The sequence below is a fragment of the Pantherophis guttatus genome, chromosome 6, assembly GCF_059756535.1.
Source record: "Pantherophis guttatus breed Tessera chromosome 6, ASM5975653v1, whole genome shotgun sequence".
NCBI classification, from domain to species: Eukaryota; Metazoa; Chordata; class Lepidosauria; order Squamata; family Colubridae; genus Pantherophis; species Pantherophis guttatus.
In genome coordinates, this window is record NC_142068.1 from 33464190 (window position 1) to 33485626 (window position 21437).

The window sequence follows — 21437 nt, forward strand, 5'->3', positions numbered from 1 at the left end:
TTTGGTTGAGAATATTTAGCAAAATAGTAGCTGATAGTAGAGCAATGCTTATTAATGAGTAAATCAAACCAGTTGATCATGTCCCGGATCACTTTATAGAAAGCCTATCTTTTATATACCTTCTCCAAGCAATGAAAATTAGTAGACAAATATTTTTTTGGAGGTGTTCCATTTCTAAGAAATGTGAGATTCATGAATTAGTGGAACATGTCTTTCCAATAGCAGCTAACCTTATGAGATAAATTTTCTGTTGAGAGAGTTTTTCTACACTGCAACATTTCACTGCTTGTCTCTATATACTGGTATAAACCATATAAAAGTGAAGCCAGCTAAAGAAATATAATTCTGGATTTCAGTGTCTTTGTTTACTTTGATCACTTTGGTCACAATGATGAATTAAGCTTCTGTGGAAATTTATTACTCTTATCATAGAGAAAGGAAGGAAGGAAGGAAGGAAGGAAGGAAGGAAGGAAGGAAGGAAGGAAGGAAGGAAGGGAGGGAGGGAGGGAGGGAGGGAGGGAGGAAGGAAGGAAGGAAGGAAGGAAGGAAAACATCATAGTTTTATTGAAAAAAGAGGCATTTTTCTCTATTTCATTTGTCTTTTTAGCATTTTTACACTGTTTCCATCAATAAATATGTAAAAACACAGCAACCAGTTTTTCAGAGAAGTGGGAGGTGAAATATATTCTCATTAGCCATTTGAAGCAGAGGTATTTACTTTAACCAATCTGGAAACATGGGCAGAATTTTATTAGCTGTTTAAGCAAAAGGATGGTCCTTTCCCCCAGAAATGGCAAATTGATGATCCTCATTGCTGGGGTAAGTTAAAGGTGCAGATCTGTCCACATGTACCAATCCTTCATCATTTGGGAAGCCTTATCAACTCTTTACATTAAAACAGCTGTCCACAAATATTCAGTGGTAAGATTGTATGAAAAGGTGAAAGATGACTTGCAGAAATCTCAAATCTATGATTACCTTTTTTTTCTCATCTTATTTTCTTATTTCATTCCACCATATTCTCATCTTCAGGTTTTTTTTTATATAATTCTAGTTTTTCTTCATTACATATTTTTAAAACAGAATTGAGTTTCTAGAGGTACTTTAAAGTTTTATGGTGGTGGAAAAAGACCTCAAGGCTGATCAGAATCTCAAAGAGACCATGTTCAAAGGCTTGAATTTGTTATTGCCAGGGAATTAGAAGCTATTAATCTTTATACTAACATTAATGGTATATCAACAAATGAACAAGGAAGGAAAATGTGCTTAATACTTTTGTTTGTTCCACTGTGAATGATTTTCGCACTTAAATTTGTCAAAATGATTAATGTCAAAACAAATACTGAAGTTTTTATAGAGTTAGAAGTATATTATTGATTCATTGGAAGCAAAATTGAGACACGGGTAGTCAGATAATCATTCAGTGCCACAATTGCTGTTTATGTAGTCTCTCTACAGTAAACATTAGCAACGTCATGCAATAGAATGGAAATTCTCCCTAAGAACTGATCTTCTAAAAGAAATTTGAACATACTACTGTATTGTAGTATGTACATATACTATAGATGTACACATGTACAAATACACAAGCTGTATAATTAATTCATAGTTCTTCCTCTGAGAGGAGCTGGTCTGAATTATAAAGATGCTTTTATTAATTTTAATCTAGGATAATGCATGAGTTTAATACTATTGTATTGGCTAACTGCAATGTACAAAATAAATAAAATAAACATCTATATTTTTCAGCTGTTTTTACATATAATTTCTTTATATGTAATGTTCTGTTTTTGCCCTCATCTGCCAAAAATCTATTTTATATTCTCTCTTCTAGTTCTGAACATGGTCCTTTTACATCAACTGTTTCAAATTTCTCACCATTTTAGTCTTGCACCTAGTTTGTTGATAGCATGTGGAATAAATTTTAGTCTGACAGGTTCAAACTGTTTCTATTGAGATTTGAATCTATTTTCTTGACTACTTGGAAAACTGGTGATATGAAGTCACTAAATCCTCCCCTCCCCCCCCTTTTTTTTAAGATCCTGGAACTCTCAAAAATCATACCCCTGAAATTTAGCACAGAGGTGGTTATCCTATAAAGCCTATCTTATGCACTGATCAGGATGCAATGAGCAGGATATGTAGCAGACTGAATAGCCTCTTTAATCTGATTTGAAATAAAACCCTTCCTTTAAGAAAAATGTGTGATTAGAGCCTGTAGGCATAATGAAACTGTAAATGAAAATGAACAAATTAGATTGAGTATGGTCTATTGTAAAATGCAGCATCCAAAAAAGGACATGATAATATTGATTAACAAGATATACTCACTTTAATAGCACGGCCCCAAAGCAGTTAAATTGTGGACTGAAACAATGAAACCTTAACCAAAAAACATCTACCACAATTCAGCCAAAGAGCCACTTTGTAGGTTAATCCCCTCTGCCTGATTCAGTATATACCCCTACATTGTCCTTAATATTCACTGTGAGAAGAAATATTTCATAATGTTGCTGCATAAGATCAACTTTGTCCTTGTCTACTGGAGAAAAGAGAAACAATTTTTCACATGATATTGCAATGCTTCTCCTACAAAGTGTGGTTAAGTAAATTAATGCTTTACTTATCCCACGGCCCAGCAGTTTGGAATAGGAGATTATATGCCTGCCCTAAAATGACAGTTCTTCAGAAGAGTTATTAAATTTGTTGCAATTGCCACAGCTGTTAGATGTTTAATGGCTTAGCAATTTTGATGATCTGCTTCTACCTTTAAATTGATCTGCCCTTTTAAATATATTTTATTTTTTTAATGTTGGCTGTTTTAATCTGAGCATTTCTCTTTCTTTTTTATTTTGGTTTATATGCTTTAATCATTGACTATAAAATCAAATTAACAATAAGAACCGGTGGCACTGGAATATTTTTTTAAAAAAAATTCTAATATTGATGCTCAGCAGATCATTATAGTTCTATCATGCTCTCTCAGAACAATACGATTTCAATCCCAGTATATTCAAATTTCTAGCAACATATGGTAAATTCACTCGTAAATGAGTAATCTCATCCTGAGGATTTGTACTGACACTGTGAAAAAAATAATAGCTTCTCTTGGCTTCTGGCTAATTGAGCAATTCCCAAGAAGAGCAGGAATGTTTCTTGGAATTTAATTGACTTTCGGGAAGCATTTCTATAACTGTTCAATAACAGTTTGCCAATAACAGCATTTTCCTGATGCTCCAGACTATATTCCAATAAAAATATGCATCTAATGTGCCATTTGAGTTTCTTCACACATCAGTTGCACTTTCCATTTGGAATGCATGATGAGAGCAGTATGTTTGTGTGTGTGTCAAAAATATTGGGCTGGGGAGGCTCAGTTGCATTCATTTAGAAGCTGATCAAATATTTTGAACTTCCTTTTGTTATGTTTGAACAGCTTCCCATATAGAACAATAATAAACCTGACAGATAGTACAATCTGGCTAATGATTTAGAACTTCATGTTGTTGTTGTTGTTGTTGTTGTTGTTGTTGTTGTTGTTGTTGTTGTTGTTGTTAATTATCTACTAGCTATATTTCAATAGGTCCAAACTTTATTACCAATGTTGAACTGTCATAAACAATTGACAAACTATAAATTTGCAACTTTCTCTGTGACATTGTTGGTACTGTGTGAAGCTGCTCCACATTTCTAGTCAAAATGCATTTCAAAGTGAAGCAACCTAATCTCTACTTCTCTATCAACAAAAGTGCAGGACTGGGACAGTTGTAGAGATAGTGCACTTCAGCAAATATTTTGCTTTGCAAATGTACTAATATAGATATTTTAATACACATTTTCAGGCAGTTTTTTAATGTCCATTGAATGTGAAGATTGGATTAAATGGTTTTATTAATTTATATGATCAAATTGAACAGGCATCACTGTTTCTAGGTGCTCCTGAGAGGCACTATATTTATATCCTAGCAGCAGCCTTAAATTTCTCATCGTTCCCACCAACCATCTCCTTCCACTTATGACTGTATGACTGTAACTTTGTTGCTTGTATCCTTACGATTTATATTGATATTGTTTCCTGATTGCTTATTTGTACCCTATGACTATCATTAAGTGTTGTACCTTATGATTCTTGTTGAACGTATCTTTTCTTTCATGTACACTGAGAGCATATGCACCAAGACAAATTCCTTGTGTGTCCAATCACACTTGACCAATAAAAAGTTATATTCTATTCTATTCTCAAAACTTTTGGTAAATCTAAATAGTTGCACAACTGTACTATAAACACTTGATTGTTGCTAGTTCTGTGGTATTAGTACATCTCAAATCTTGAGTGATAATTTTTAAGAGACTTGAAAATAATATAACAGAAACATCTTGAGCTGGGTTATATGTATTTGCTACATGCTCATCAAGAATTTGTCCCGCTGTTTTCTCTTTTCCAGAGTTTCAATATCATTTTTAAAGAAGCTACAGAAATTGGCTATCAGACATGAAGGAGACAAATTACTGTACTGAGTTGTAATTCAGGAGTTACTCCCAGGGCCATGCAATAATTCTTCCTCTGGGATTTGGCTCTCCCTTAGGAAGACAAAAGTCTTCAGTAGATAACATGTTTTATTGCAGACACAAGCAACCATAGTTACAGTGAAACACATCTTCTACCCAATATTGTAGTTATGTATCTGATTTTAGAGATAAGTATTCTCCAAGACAGTTTCGTTTTTTTCACCCTTTTGTAACTGCTTGCTTTCTGTTTCTTATGCTGGCCATCTGGCCTACGTTCACTGAATAGTCATGTCTGGCCCCAGGTTCCTTGTCAGTCCAAGCCCTCTATGTGGAAGGATCCTTGGAAAGATATACATTCTAATAAACATATAATAGGTCAGCTATAGTTTGATTTAATGTATTGATATTATAGATGCCAGTACTGAAAGTTCTGAACAGATTGTCTGTTGCAGTGATGGTTAACTTTTTGGCGCCAAGTGCCAAAACTGGAGCGCATGCGCACACATTGGAGTGCTGGAACCCAGAAGAGAGCAGCTGGCCGGTGCGCATGCGTGCGGTGGCCAGCTACTCTTCTGGGTTCTGTCATGTGCACGCTCCCATGCGTGGAAGAGAGCAACTAGCCAGCGCGTATGCACAGCCAGACCAACTGTTCGGCGTGCATGTGTGTCACGGAATCTGGAAAAGCAGTGTGTCCACAGAGAGGGCTCTGTGTGCCACCTGTGGCATGCATGCCATAGGTTCTCCATCATAGGTCTAATTTGTCATCCAGATACAATGTAAGGTATTGGATTTAACTTATAAAACCATAAACAACTGATTCTTTCAAAGGATCTGCCTGTCAAGTTACAGACCTGCCTGACCATGAAGATTTGATCCTCTGAGAATTCCCTTCTTTTAAGACTTGCCTGTTAAGCAGACATGAGAAGATCTTCACTTCCATATGTCTGTGGAGATTCTCAATGATCCAGGTCACAGTAGTATTCTACTGGTTTTCAGGTGTAGCTCAGTAAAATAAAGACAGAATCCCAGTGTTTGCCTTGATACGCATTTATTCAGTTGAATAAAGATGGGTCCCTCTAAGCAGGAGGGAACCCTGAACAGAAGATGAGACATATACTATACCTTTACTTTGCTATCACTTTGTCACACAGCGAAGCTGGCACCCAGGAGATAAGATAAAGAAGTAGTACAGAAATATCCAAGCATAACCTTTGTGGCTCAGAGACTTTCCAGAACCTTGAAGGTACCCTGAGGTACCTGTTAATGTATTTTTTTCATTGTTTCTTTGTATAATTTAATCTGCTTTGAGTTATCATTTTAAACAGAGAGATGACATATACATCCCATAAGTAAATGCAACTGCCACTTTTTGAAGTATTTAATCCAATGATTTTATCCACAACATTCATCCCTAAAAGCTACCACAGAATTTTAGAAAATCCAGTAAAAAGTAAGTATTATGACCTTTTTTCCATTAAAGGAAGACAAGTCCCTTCATGATATACATAGCCCTTCTGACAAAACTATGAAATGATGTACCAAAAGTTATAATAAAATAACACTGAAAAGCAAAGTGTAAGTGACCTTGGAAAAGTTACAAGCTTGAAAACCAATTCAATTTAAAAGTAGGGCATTATCTATAGAGAATGAGATAAATGGAAGCTCAAGAGTTAGAACTAAAAGTAACAAATCTACTGGAAGGTTAACGATTCTGTGCAAAGTCAAAATAATTCTTAATTAAATGTTTTATCAAGCAGTGAGGAACAATTGAACAGGATAATTCATTGTTATACCATTACCTAAATTTTGCTATAATTTATATAACAAGTGCGAGTTACATAGAAGTAACATTACAATGAGCATGTGGATTTTCAGAAGCAAAATCAAAAACTATAGTTCAAGAATTTTTGGCATTTCCACTGCTGGTCATAATTTGACTTCATTATGGAATCATTACATTGCCTGTGAAAAAGGAGGCATACATTAATATGCAATAATGGTGGGATTGATCTCATATGAAGTAGGAAGTTCAGGATAAACAACTTCCACGCTAGGGGGTTTTTTACACTCATTCCCACTTTCTGCAGAAATTGTTTCAGTCTAGGCCTGAAACAGGAAATATATGGTTTTAGAGATGCTGCTTCCATTAGAGATGTTTGTTAGCATTAGAGGTCCATTAATTATTGGGACTGTTTAAGATATGTCACTTGCTACATGTTGCACTAAATTACAGCTTGTAAATGGCTGCATTTGTACAACATACAAACCATTCACGCGATATGCTAAATCAATCATATGGCTTAGCACACAATGTGAACCCAATATTTGTGTAACAGAATGTTCTTAAACTAATTTCCTCCTATTGTGGAGAAGTACATAGAAAATACTATGACCAATAAAATATATTTATTCATAACTTTTCTTTTTCAGACATAACATTATGTCAGGTTTAAGACCAGTACAAATCCTTGAAAAAGCATATTGTTCTGGTTAAGTCGCATTACATCCTTCAGTAACCAGTTTGGAAATACTCTAATCAGATTCAGACAATGGATTGAAATGATGGAAATTACTGTACATTTACAGCAAATTGAGTTCTGGGAGTTTGTGTAAAATGGCAACTGCCTTGTGCATGGAAGAGAGCTTCAACTCAGTTTCCCTCTGCCAGTTCTCCTTGTGGGGAGAGGGGTTGAAATTGGCCATGCAGGTTACAGGAGCCTTTTGAGTGTTTTTGTTCCTGTGGGGGAGGAAGGTCTTGAGTATAAGTAACAAGTTGTAGACTGAAAACTTCATTTAGCCAATTGAATTCTATTTGCAATGGATACATTTAGCAATTTTATCAGTATTTCTTATTAGTCTCCCATCCAAATACTAACCAAATCTAAACCTGCTTTGTTGCTGAGATCAACTAAGGTTGATTAGAAAGAAGTTACAAGGAAACTGATGACCCCTAACAAGCCTAACCCTAACCCATTGCACAGAAAGGAACAGCAAACTCAGAGGATAAATCCTAATGGGCTTCCGGTCAGGGAATGAAATGAACCTTAGTGCACGACTGACATTGCTGGTCCCTGAGATTAGCTTTGATGTGGTAGAATACATACCTTGCACTCAGCATGTCCTAAATTTAATATCAGGCATTTTCAGCTAATTGTCAAAATAAGGTACTTGAAATTCTAAAGCAGCACGGCCGCTTAATGTAGATAAAGTAAAGGTTATAAGACAATTCCTGTGTTTCTAAAAATGCAGCTATTGGCTTTCACTTATTAACTTAAACATTGCAATACTGAATCAAATTGAGCCAACAAATGATTTGATATTTCAAAGCAACACAAATAAGCAGAGCTTCATACAACCAATATGTAGATGATGTCCTCAGGGTAACTAAACATTCTGAAAAGCCTCTTTTGGTATGTTCCCAACTGAGAGTTCCTTTACTCCCACATCGGAACAAATTTCTTTGGGGGTTTTCATGACAGTTGTTCCTGAACAATTGGCATTGATTGACTTCAGTTCCTGCTTTAAAATAGAAGAAACTCAACAATTCTGTAGTACCTCACAGCTGATAAATATCCAGTCTCTATTTCTGCTCAGTAAAGTGCAGTTTAACACAGAAAAAATTACATCTCGCCAGATCTTAAAATGTCAACCAAAACTCTTTTGTTGCTGATGTAAATGCAGGTAGGAAAGATTGCAGGGTCTTTTCGCCAATAACATTTTTGTCCAACGGTAATTTTTTTTTTAATTTTCTTCGTTGTTCCCTTTTATACCAAAAGGTTAAGCTAATGCCACCTCATTGCTGCACTTCTTGAATTTAAAGACATACTGGCCAAATGACTGACTCTAGAATAGGATTCTGCCCTTCAATGGGGTGTTTTGCTTTAACAAAGGGGTGAACAAAGCAACCTTATAAAGCTGCTCTATGATTCACGGGGCTCTAACTTTTAACAGAAAAATGACACATTCATTGCCTGTCCTTCCTTGCTTTACTTTTCTTCATTATTTGCAAAGGCTGCATGCAAGGCTCTTAGGGCTGTTCTAAATAATGGAGAACATGATAAGGAGGCTGCAAAACATCTCCTCAAGAAGGAACATGTTGCTTCTTCATCTCAACAAAAACAAAATCAAAGTCACCTTATCCTGGATATATATGAATGATATCAAAAAAGTATATAAAACCAATCCAAAAGATGTGCCTCTTGGCAACAATGCAGAAGCAGCTCCAAACCTGCACAGCATTAACTGGGTTTGAGAGCTAAGTTGATTTTTTTCTGGCTCTGCATGGCTAATTTGATGCCAGAGCGAAGCTAATTTTTCCCCCCTTTTGCAGTATTGCAATTCTGCTGACCTTGTTGATGGTTTATTCTCCTCTTGGTAGGAACTCTTGAATCACCCTATGTCTGGGTGTCAAGGCAACCATTATCATTGGGGCTCAGGACCCTCATTCTGGTGACTGGTGGTAGCATTGTTTCTTCCCCCCACTCCTCTTTCCAGCTGCCATAGCAGTTGGCAACTATGGTTACAATACAGAGAGAAGTGCTTGATTACTAAAATGCTGACATGCTATTTTTTTCATTTGTTGCAGATTTCAAGCTCTTCATAGCAACCTTTCTGGGCAAGGGAAGCAGTGGAGTGGCTGGTTGAGCGTGTCTGAAAAAATGTACGCAACATGGGTGCAGGGAATACAAGTACTGTGTCGTGGAGGTCTTAGAGGCCTTATACACATTGCATTACGTGGTTCATTTTAAGTGAGCAACGATGGTTACTTGTTGCATTAATGAATTGCAACTAGCTTGGGAATCCTGTAGTTAGCAACTCTTTCCTTCTGTTTTGCATACCAGAATCACAGGAATCACAGTCTCTGTTAAGGCTCAGCTTCAAGCAATATACTTTAAATTCTGCTTGGTAAGAACAAATGAAAATTCAAGCTGTAATTTTAGGTCTAATAATGAATTCAAGTAACGAGATTTTTTATTTATTTATTTGTTGTATTTGTTGTGGGAAGCAACGACTCTTGATCACTTCTTTCAACAGATAGAAGGTGGGATTGAATTTTCCAGTCCAACACATATAGCAATGCAATGCAGTATGCACAGAAGTGTAGAAATTTTACTTTTCTCAATTACCTTCCCTTGGAAGGATTTTCAGAGGGTTACCTATTAATATTTGATAGAGGACTCAGATTTGTAGTGGATGAGGCTAGAGTCAAAAATGGGTAGTCTCTATTTCTATTATGACAATCTTATTTGCCTTGTCTAGCTAAACTCGAATAACCAATTATGACATATGCATGACACACACATGACCTTTATTTGTATTTGTATTTGTATTTATTAGATTTATATACCGCCCTTCTCCCGAAGGACTCAGGGCGGTGAACAGCCAGATAAAACACATAACAATATATAAAATTTAAAAACAATTTAAAACATATTAAATGAATTTGGCCCTTACGCATTAAAATATCCCCCTTTTTAAAAAACGAATTAAAATTAGCAATTAAAAGAGTTAGGCCAGCCCAGCTTGTTGGAATAAAAAAGTCTTAAGGGCGCAGCGGAAAATGCGTACATCTGGAATCCTCCATATCTCCGGGGGGAGTTCGTTCCAAAGGGCAGGTGCCCCCACAGAGAAGGGGGCCGCCAGCCAACACTGCTTGACCGACGGCACCCTGAGGAGCCCCTCTCTGTGGGAGCGTACTGGCCGGTGGGAGGCTATCGGTGGCAGAAGACGGTCTCATAAATACCCAGGTCCTAAGCCATGGAGCGCTCTAAAGGTGGTAACCAATACCTTGAAGCGCACTTGGAAGACCACCGGAAGCCAGTGCAGCTCGCGCAGGAGAGGTGTTACATGGGAGCTCCATGACGCTCCCATAACCACCCGCGCGGCTGCATTCTGGACCAGTTGAAGCCTCCGGGTGCTCTTCAAGGGGAGCCCCATGTAGAGAGCATTACAGTAGTCCAGGCGAGAAGTGACGAGGGCATGAGTGACCGTGCATAAGGAGTCCCGATCCAGAAAGGGACGCAACTGGCGAATCAGGCGGACCTGATAAAAAGCCACCTTTGCGTGGCTTAGCGCGCTTGCATGCATCACACCTTCCTGGCTTATTTTGTTTCTGCTTAGTATGACTGCAGCTGTTCCCTGTATACCCAAACAACATTATTCATACACACAAGGGAAGTTTATCTCTCATATGCCTAGTTCTACTTTCATTAGGTATGTTTACCAATTGCGGAGTCAACCCAACCCAACCAAAACCTCAACAGGAAAACCTTTTAACCGTTACTGAGCAGCTGGCCAAGTTATGCTGCTGGGGAGAAAAGGGAAATCGGGAGAGCATGGAAGAAACGGCGTATCTTGCATCTTGGACGGGTGTAGGACGTAACGACAGCATTGTGTGGCTGTAGGGCCATTCATTTAAAACATCGTTAAGATCACTTGAGGTTTTGGGTGTTTTGTTTTGTTTTTAAAGATACGGGTGCTATCTCTTTATTTTTTCAAAGGTATAGTTGCTATCGGTGAAAGCAAACTATAATTACTTCTCAAACCCATCCTGAAAACCGGGCGAGGCAAGAATTCCGCCTGTAAGCGAAACAGAGCAGAGCCACACCAACAAGAGCTAAGTGGCTCTGGCGCCGGCGCCCAAAGCCGCCCTCTTGCTTTCTCTCTTGGGTGGAAGTGGGGGGGGGGGAGGCGGCGAAGGGAGAGCCAACGGCGGCCGTGCTTTCGGGACGGGGAGGGCTGCTGGCTTGGAAAGGGAATCGGGACCAGCGAGATTTTTTTTTCCCCTCCTCCTTTTTCTTTTTTCTTTTTCTCCCCCCCCCTCCCCCCTTTTTCGTTTTTTGGCGGCGCGATCTGGTGCGGAAGAAAGTGAAAGCCTGGAACGCGGCGGAGAAAGTCGAGCGGAGGAGGCGGAGGTTGCGGAGAGGGGCGAGGGAGAGCGAGGACGAGAAGTGGGCGCCGCCTGGTCGCTTCTGCGCGCTCTCGAGCTCGACCGCGGCGGGATAAATGCCGGATTCGGGGCGGCTCGCTTTAGTCGCTGAGCCGAGCGGTGGGAGGACGAGGCGGAGCTGCAGCAGCTTTTTTTTCTCCGGCCGCTTAGAGGCGAGGTAGGTCTCAAGCGGGAGCGTTTTGCCTTTTCCAGGGATGAGTCTCCGGGGAAGCGAGTTTCCAAAGCGCGCGCCTTTTTTCCTCCCTCTCCTCCCTTCTTTTGTTTCTTCCTCTGGCTCTAAGGGGATTTCTCTCCTCCCTCCGGCTTCCATATGGGCGGGATTGGCCTGCTTCCTTTCCCTTTCTTCCTTTCCACCCCACCCTCCCTGGGGTCTCCCCAAAGGCCCCCCACCCGCGCACTCACCGCTCTTCTTTGCCCCGGCTGCCCGTAGCTGGGAAGAGAGGCTGGTTCAAATTCTTGCCTGCCGGATGACAACTCTGAGTCTGTTAAGACTGGCCGCCAGCACAAATGGGCCGAAAATGTAATGGTGGGGACAAAATTTGAGTTTGCGGAACATAATCACTCTTGGGTTTGAAAAGTTTTTTTTTGTGTGTGTGCGCGCACCGAAGTGTGTTTCTCACGCACTTTGGGGAGTTAAATTTGCAGTTTTCGAACAAGGCAGTGAGCCTCCCTCTGATGGAACAGAGGGGGATGTTGGCTACTGCGAACCGTTTGAGGCTGGTAAGCAAGAAGGCAAGCAAGTAATTCTTAATTTCGGCCCAGGGCCAGCATAAAAGCAAGGATAAAAACAAAGCAAAACGATTTATACAACAGCACAGAAAACGCTCTGTGTTCTGATTACTTTCTGCCTATGGGTGTAACGTACTATTTTAATTCTAAACTAACAACACGTAGAATTTGAGCTAAGAAGTAAAGGTAAAGGTTCCCCTCGCACATATGTGCTAGTCGTTCCCGACTCTATCTCCGTCTCAAAGCCAAAGAGCCAATGCTGTCTGAAGACCAGTGGTCATTTGGCCGGCATGACTAAACGCCAAAGGCGCCCGAAACGCTGTTACCTTCCCACTGAAGGTGGTCCCTCTTTTTCTACTTGAATTTTTTACGTGCTAGGTTGGCAGAAGCTGGGACAAGTAAGGGGAACTCACCCTGTTACGCGGCACTAGAGATTCGAACCTCTGAACTGCCAACCTTTCGATGGACAAGCTCTTAGCAATTTGAGCTAAGAATAATTTAAAAATGAATAGTAAAATCCTGGTATTTTTTATACTGGAGACTTTGTCCGATCCATAGACAGAGCTAAATGGCAGGAGTCTGGAAAATATTATCCTTGGAAGTTGTTAGTTCCTGCCTAGATTTAGTAGCTGTATGGAAGAATTTAGCAGCAGCCAAAGAAATAGATCTGTCTGGTCCAAGAGGAAGATTTGCATGTAAAAAGCATCTCTGTGTGCAGGGGGATTTGTTATATCAGGGCAAATAAGAGGAACCCTGGAATCCCTGTATGTATATCCAGCAGCATCTACATCACAAAGACACAATCAGAAACCACAGGATATTTACTTATATACCACATAGACAGAATATACCTGCCATCAAGTACAGGGAAAGCAGAGCATTAACCCTTAAACATTAAATTACTAAGTGATTTAGTGCAATTACCTGTAGTTCAAAACTTCCTCAACTTGGAAACAAATGGAATTTATATATCCCGCAGGTCTGAGTGAAGAAGATCAACTTAAGAAAACCTCTGGATAGTTGATACTGATCTAGTTGTTTTTCTGTGTCCAATGGGTTCTGGGTACCTTTTTAGTATGCTTTTAATCTAGGAATAGGAGAACTTCCTCAGAGACTCAATACACTTGTAGCTTTTCAAGTAGATCCCTTCTCCATATTGCATTAAAATGATCTGTCAGAGAGGTCAAGTCTATGAGCAGAAATTTACCTATAGTCAATAAATGAAAAGCTGAATATTTATTTCAATCTTATTTACACCGGTCTTCTGGAGAACTACATTTGAGACACCGGGTGGAAATTTGAATGATACTTTGTAGAATTTTAGATATCAGTTTTTGAGTAGTTCCCATAGGGCCTAGCTGAGAACCATTGAGGCGCTGAGAGCACATCTGGGCATAGAATAACTTTAAAGCATCAAGGATTAGTATGGCATCCCTTGATCAATGGAAAATTTGATATGGCTGCATTCTAGACTACATGGTCTGAATGAGCCCTTCTCTCATCAGAGACTTGAAAAGTGCTTCTAAGAGGTATTTGAAAATATTGGTTTGCTCAACTTTGTGATCATTTAACAAGAATACTAGGACTTTCTCTTTGTTACACAATTATTCCTAATTCTTCAATAAATGTTTCTGGCCAGTCCAACAATTTTGTTTTCAGATGTTTGGTGTACAGATGATCTTTTATAAACTAATTGGATGGTCATTCAATTTTCTTCCCACTGTTATAGTGTTTATTATTGCTGTGCCCCAATGTTCTGGGACTTTTGCAATAAAAAAGGGTGACTGATACTGGGTCTACCATTCTAAGTTCTTACAGTTCTGCTATTAGGTTATCATTGCTTGGGGCGTTTTATGGTTTAGATTGCTAAACTTATTTTTTTAATTTCTGGAGTTGTTACTGGTAGCTATCGGGAAGAGATATTCAGATCAATTTGATTTGGCTTTTTATTTATGTGTTAAGAGAACTAAAATATGTCTCTCGGATCTTAAATGGAGTTGTAAAAATGGGGCAAAGTGGATGTTTTAATGATGGAGTTGCCAGAGTGGAGTGGAGTTTCCTGCTTGAGTGGCTACTATCAGAAAGTTCTGACCGTTTCCCTTGTCTTCCCATAAAGCAATTGCTTATAATGCCTTCTCTGCATTCTTACATTGCTAATAGGACATGGCTGCAGAGTATTCCTGATATTTATTAAAAAGCCAAATCAAGCCTTCCTTTGCTTCCAGGCAATGTAAATCAAACTAGCAATTTGATTGAAATACCTTTTGGGACTGAGGATGATCCAGGAATAGGCTGGAGTCACTGAAGTAGATTAGAGCAGTGGCAAATAATTGACTCACCTGAACTGTTAGTTCTTATAATTTTGATGTGCTGACTCAGAATTTCAGATTTTAGTATGTGTTTCTTCCTGTTATGATAATCAACTTAATCCAAGTAGAGTAGAGTCCATTTTATTCCATAGTTACAAGGCTTAGGACAAGAAATTTGTCAGGTACCTGGAAGATTAAAATTCCCAGGAAATGATCACTGTCAGGCCAGCTCAGTATGTAAGAGCTCTGTATGAAGGGTATTGTAGTTTATGAAACTCCATAATCTATTAGGAAAGGTCTCAATGCCAGTCCTGTGGGAAAATTCTGTGAGATAGTCAGTGGGTATTGAGCAAGTCACCAAGGTTAGATTCAGTTTGTAGAAAACTTAAAACAAGCAGAGCCTACAGCATCTTTGGACTGATGAAGAACTGGGGTCAGTAATTGCTGTCAATGCATCCGATTTGGCAACTGGGAAAATATATAGCTTTATTCAATTGCAACAGGTAACAAATGAATATAAGCAGAGACCTATTGGATTGAATGGCTGGCCCATCTAATCCATCTGTCTGTTCTCAGAGTGGCCAACCAAACTGTACAAGGAAACCCACAAATCTCCCAACAAAAGGTCTTTACAGGTAGCCATGGTGACATCAAGGCTTTCTTTCCTGTGACTTTCAGGAATTGGTCCAACCCCTTTTTTTTTTTAAGCCAGCCAGGCTGATAGCTCTACATCTCATGGTAGCAGATTCCAAAGTTTAATTATATGTTGTTTTAAAAAATTTTTGTTCTTCCAGGATTCAATTTTATTGGTTGAACTCAATTCTACTAATCCGGGAAGGGGAAATTAACTTCTCAGCTATTTTATCCATACCATACAAACTTTTGTACTCTTTAACTCTCTCATTCATTAATTTCTATATTTAAAAAAATCTCAAATTTTACACTTTTTCCTCTTAGGGAGGTTGCTCTAGCCTCCTTGGTCATCTTTGTTGAAGTCTGAACCCTCTATAATTCAGCAAATTTATCTAAGTCCACAAACAAATCTAATCAATCAATCAATCAATCAATCAATCTCCACCATATCCTTTTTGAAACGCAGTGACAGAAATGCCCACAATATTCCAGCTGTGACCTAACAATTCATTAGATAGAAATAAACTGTATTCACAAGTAATGCTGAACCATAATTTGGTTAATCACTATGAAAATATAGAAATATGATTGTATTGATCATATACACCAGAACATAACCTGTGTACCAAATCTTGGTGTTGCCATTGGATTTATTAGATGTCATCTGTATGTTTTGCCTTTTCACAATTTGATCCTGTGCATCTCTTCACTTTGCTAAATCAGAACACTCTTGAAAATAAATGCAGATTATTAGTTTCCACAATAATGTTTGCAATCTCATCTTCCAGTGTGTATTTACTTGCCCTGTTCCATTTTTATTACATTTCTGCAATTGGGAAGAACTTAACCTGATCTGGTAGCAAGAGTTTGCTTATTTCTTCATCTGAATACCCCTGTGATTTGTTGTAAGTGAGGAACATCAAGGGTCTATGCAGGCTCATGTGGGACACAGGTTATGATATCAGCATCCTAAAAGTCACAATTCCTATTCCTATTGCAACAATGAATCTCCCACATTGCAGCAATTCTTCCTGGCTCGGATTTAGTCATGCTGAGTGCTGGTTTTTTAATAGCAGAGCAATAGCATTTAGGCATATCTATCCCTTCCCAGTGCTTTACAGCTCTCTCTAAGTAGTTTACAGAGTCAGCATATTGCTCCCAACAATCTGGATCCTCATTTTACCAACCTCAGAAGGATGGAAGTCTGAGTCAACCTTGAGCTGGTCAGGATCAAAGGAATCGAACTCTTGGCAGTAAGCAGAGTTACCCTGCAATACTGCATTCTAACCACTGTGATACCACAGACTTTCTCCAAATGACTCCAATTTCTAGTAGAAATCCTATTGCGTACTTAAAGTTGTTTTAATAAATTAATGAATAAAGCTATTACATGGTAGACTTGGTTTCTCTCAATCCCTCTAACAACACCTCTAAACACAGAGTAGTTTTCTTGGTATTGGACTTTCTTAAGATACATTTAGAATAAAGCAGATGTTTGTAGCCTTAATATTATTATGTCTCTGGAAGTTCCATGTGGTACTTAGTATCACAGAATGAAAAATGCGTTGTAATTATATGTCCCGTGATGGAGAACCTATGGCATGCGAGCCGTTTCCCCAGTTCAGCTCCGCTGTGCATGTGAGTGGGCCTCCCTCTGGCCAGCTGGTTTTGGGTCTCTGCCATGCATGCATGTGCGGGGTGCATGCACGTGCAGGGTGCATGTGGGGGAGCGTGCACATGTGCGGGGGCAGGGCACGTGCGGGGGCTGCACATGCATGGGGGGCACATGTGCATGGGCAGGGCACATGCAGGGAGCCATGCACACACGCACAGGGAATGCATGCACATTGCATTTTGGGGGTTCAGGCGCACATGCTTTGGCCACTTAGTCCAGAAAAGGTTAGCCATCACTGATATAGTCTAATCTGTTTATATAAGCATCTTTGTATGATTTTAAAACATCTTAAAAAGACATGTTAAAAATTACTATTTGCATAGAATGCTAAGTAATTGGAAAATTGTTTATTTGCAAATAGTTTTATCGGTTGTAGTGTTTGAGTTTGATAATAAGCATTGTACTACTGAATCTAAGTATATGTTGGGAAAGTTATCAACTTGAGAGAATAGAAAACAATGCTTGAATACTAATACCTGAAGTTTGAAATATTTGTATTTAGTTTCTAAAAAAACATGCCAATAATTTGTGTGTGCTTCTCAAACAGAAAAACACAAGCTAATTACATTGTGGTTAAGAATTTAAGCTTACCTAAAATGTAATACTTGAAAACAACATCTTGAAGGCACAGCAAATGCTGACACATGTCAATGTGGGTTGAATGCATTTTTCTTAATCAGGTATGGGAGTACATTTGTGCCAAATGGAGTCACTTTTTTTTTCTACTTGTCTCTTTAGATTTCTCACCTGTACTGAACTGAGTGACTTTTCTGTCAGTGGGAATTTAAACAATCGGAAATGGGATGAACCTTTTGTTCACTCCATTCTGGAAGTGGAATGTCTATCCTAGTTAAAGCTTGCCAAAGCATTTGGCTCTCTAATGAGTAGTTGCTGTCAACATCCTTTCAGAAACTGCTCGGAATTAAGAATTAGGTCAGTGACAAAATACATGCTCTGGAAACAGAACATTTCTCCCCAAAAGAGGTTTACAGTCCATCTGAATAATTCAAGATAATATGAACAAATGATAGGCATGAATTAAAACAAGTAAAATTTATTTACAATTTGTTCAAAACTTTGTGTATATTTTGGCCCCAAAATAAAGATTTAAGCAAATTTGTTGAACTTTATAGGTTCTTTGTCATACCCCTTGTATTTGTGGACAGTAATGTATTAACTTTGGTAGCCTAACAGAAGTCTGGGTGAATGTTTTGAAAGTTTCAGTAATTTTAAATGAATAAATACATTGGAATACCTTGAGAACTAAAAATGTAGCCTTTATAAAATGTAAAGTATTATGCACAGTATTATTCTAACTTCTGGATTTAACTCTGTACTCAATTTTAATTAAGTATATTACATTGTAGGTAACTGTGTCTTATAAAACATAAACCTATAGTCTTGATGTGCCAAACACAAAGTTCTGTAGGTATTATCTTAGTGATAATCAATGAATTCTTACAAGTAGCAAATAGATTACTACAGCATATTAATTAAATAAGTATGGTATTCTTACTAGTTAATTCTAAATTATCATTAACAGATCACTGCCAAAAAAGCAGAGTATTTCATAGGATAGTGCATAATTAAATAGATGAATATATGTGTCCCAGGATAATGTTGCAGGATCCAATTTGGGTCGGTTAACAGGACCAAGGTTTAGTCTTCTGAGCTGTTAGACAGCCACATATAAATATCACACAGAATAGTCCAAAGGACACACTCTGCCAGAGAGAAATTCCCTGAGGATAGTCTTCAGCACAAGTCTGAAAGCTCGGAAGACTAAATCTCTGGTTCTGGTGATCAACCCAGACTGGATCCTGCAACAATTAAACAGCGTGATGATAGTGGAACGTGTTTGAGGAAATGAAGACTTAAGTGATTAATATTTCTGAATATGTAAAAGGGATATAATTTGTGCTACAACAGCAATGCTGTATATGGTAAAGTACAATTTAGGTTGGCACCTTTTTTTTCTCTTCCTAAAAAAAACATGTTGAGATGTCTGTATTACCTGTGACTACAAGTTAACCCCATCCTGATGTTCTGCTCCATATCTTAAAAATACTGGCCCAAGTTGTCCATGATTATGCTGGCTCAGGATGATGATAGCCCTTCTGAAGAATAGTAGAGAGGACTGGTCTGATTGGATTTTTTTTTGTAAGCAGTAAATGAGCACTTTAGAATATTTTGGATAAAGTAATTTATCACTAATTAACCAGAACAGTGGAATTTGTTCTAGTAAATGGAGAAACAATAATTTTTATTTTAAAAGATTCTAAGTATTTAATACGTGTCTTCATCTGCAAGTAAGTGCACCCTCTGCTGTCTATAAATTGAATAAAAGAAGAAATCTTAGCTCTTCTGATCTGTTCTGACTTTTGTCTATTTCAAGGCCAATTACAATGAGTAGAGAGAAAAGCTGATAACTTCCAGGGAGAGAGGGGAGATTGTTACCCACCCAAAACAGAAGAAAAACATAAAGTAAGTCTGTAGAAAGTGCATGTAAAGGTTTCAGACGGCTGTAAAAAAAAGAGGAAGAGGAACACAATCAGACTTGCAAGATAATGTTCCAACAACAATCCCAATAAAAGGAATCTATAGTCTTCCATGAAGTTTACAGTATTTCTTGATCTACTCTATTCCTATCAAGGAATATTTTTATAGCAATCTTGTATGAGTTCTAAATTTAAATTAATTAACGTTAAATTAATAAAAAGCCTAAACTTTAAAGTTACACAAAATAAAATATATTAAAAAATAAAAGATGAAGTGCAAAATTTATTTTATAGGTAATAATGTATAAAAAAGAATTATGCATAAAAGTAGAAACCAACACCTCAGGACACAGATTTTGTTTCATTTTCTTCCACATTCTCTTCTTTCTTTCTTTCTTTCTTTCTTTCTTTCTTTCTTTCTTTCTTTCTTTCTTTCTTTCTTTCTTTCCTTCCTTCCTTCCTTCCTTCCTTCCTTCCTTCCTTCCTTCCCTTTCTTTCTCTTCTCCCTCCCTCCCTCCCTCTCTCTCTCTTTCTCTTTAACAAATACTTTATCTCTCTGCAGAAGAGGAGAGGCTTCTAGGATCTGATTTTGTATGTACCTCAGAACATTTCTATTGCTGATATGTGTATTGTGTATTAAAAATGTTTGTAGTCTCCTTGAGCAAGATGCATGTCTGTGTTTGCAGCTAACAGTTTACTGAGTAGGGAGTACAGTATTTTCATTTCACTCAGCATACAATGTAAAAATAAATAAGATCTTATCTATTATCAGGTATAAGTATGATTGAGCCTGGGAAACTAGCATATTGGTGAACCTGGTGAGTTGCATTGAATTGAGCTGTTGACTTTTCGTGCAGTTGTGCACACTACTGAAGTTATCCTACACATTTGCTAAGAGTAAACTTAAGAAACTCCCACATTATATACTCAGTTTTTAATATTTGATCTTACTATGGAGTCTTTGCTTATTAATCCTCTTGCTGAATTCCAACAAGCAGCTAATATACTTGAAAATGTAGTTTTACTACTATATGTGAGAAGGTACATCAAAAGTCTATGTCAGAAAGGATGAACTGATGCCACATGCAATTTCTTTCGTTTACAAGATGTTCTACAGATGGCAGCTCCCACCGGCACGCTTGGCTAAAATGTTTCCAAATTTGTCCCCAATGTGTTGAAAATGAAAGTCGCAAAAGGGGTCATATTATCACCTCTGGTGGTCTTGTAGAAGGGCGCAACATTACTGGCAAGATATCAAGACAATGATTGAAGAAATAACCAAACAGAAGATCGAAATGAAACCGGAATTCTTCTTCTTATTTGGAATGATCACACCACAATATACTAAAGAGATAAAATATCTTATTATTCATGTTTTGACAGCGGCACGTATAGCGTACGCTCAAAACTGGAAATCCGAACAATTACCAACAGAAGAAAAAATAATTGCGAAAATAACAGAATGTGCAGAAACAGACAGACTTACAAAGGAATTACAAGAGAAAGATGATACCGATTACTATTTAGTCTGGCAAAGATGGTACTCCTGGGTAGAGGGAAAGAAAGGACTAATAAAATAATGCTTTTTAAACAGTTAGAAGGATTTCTAGAAAGTTATATAAATGTAATTGATATTTTCATACAGAACAAAATCTAAAAATAGAGTATAAACTTAAGACTTAGATATGCATAAAGGTGTAAATAAGTAAATATAAATATGTACAGTGAAAAACAGGTGAAATAGAAAACAACCACCGATGCAACAGCTTCCAGAAGTCAGTCAGTGGACTGAGTTAGTGTTGGTTTGTTTTTGTTATTTTGGTTTTTTTTTCCTTTTTTGTATTGTCTTAATGCATTCATGTCTGTATGTATTTTTGTTACATGTTTTTGTTTAACTTATAAAACCTTAATTAAAAAAAAAAGTAAGGGAAAGGTTTTGGGAAACTTGTCCTTACCTGCTGACTTTGCATAGAGTAGGCTGGCATCACCAAAGTTAGCAAGAGCCAGGACCAGGATAGGTTTGCAGTCTCCCAATGGCCAGTGGATTGGGGCAAAGGTCCAGCCCACAGTCTGGGTTTCAATGGCCAAGGATGGATGGCATCCATCCTTGGCCCAAATGTATCTGAGCTTTTACC

The 21437-nt window shown here is 38.0% G+C and overlaps 1 protein-coding gene across 1 annotated transcript in view; it reads left to right on the top strand.

The window, feature by feature from the left end:
• Positions 1 to 11561: 11561 nt before the first annotated feature.
• The window catches only part of SERPINE2 (serpin family E member 2), a 30874-nt gene continuing 20998 nt past the window's right edge, over positions 11562 to 21437 (top strand). Inside the window, exon 1 of the mRNA XM_034439406.3 lies at positions 11562 to 11615. The gene's annotated coding sequence lies outside the window, so the exon portion shown is untranslated. The remainder of the gene's footprint in view (positions 11616 to 21437) is intronic.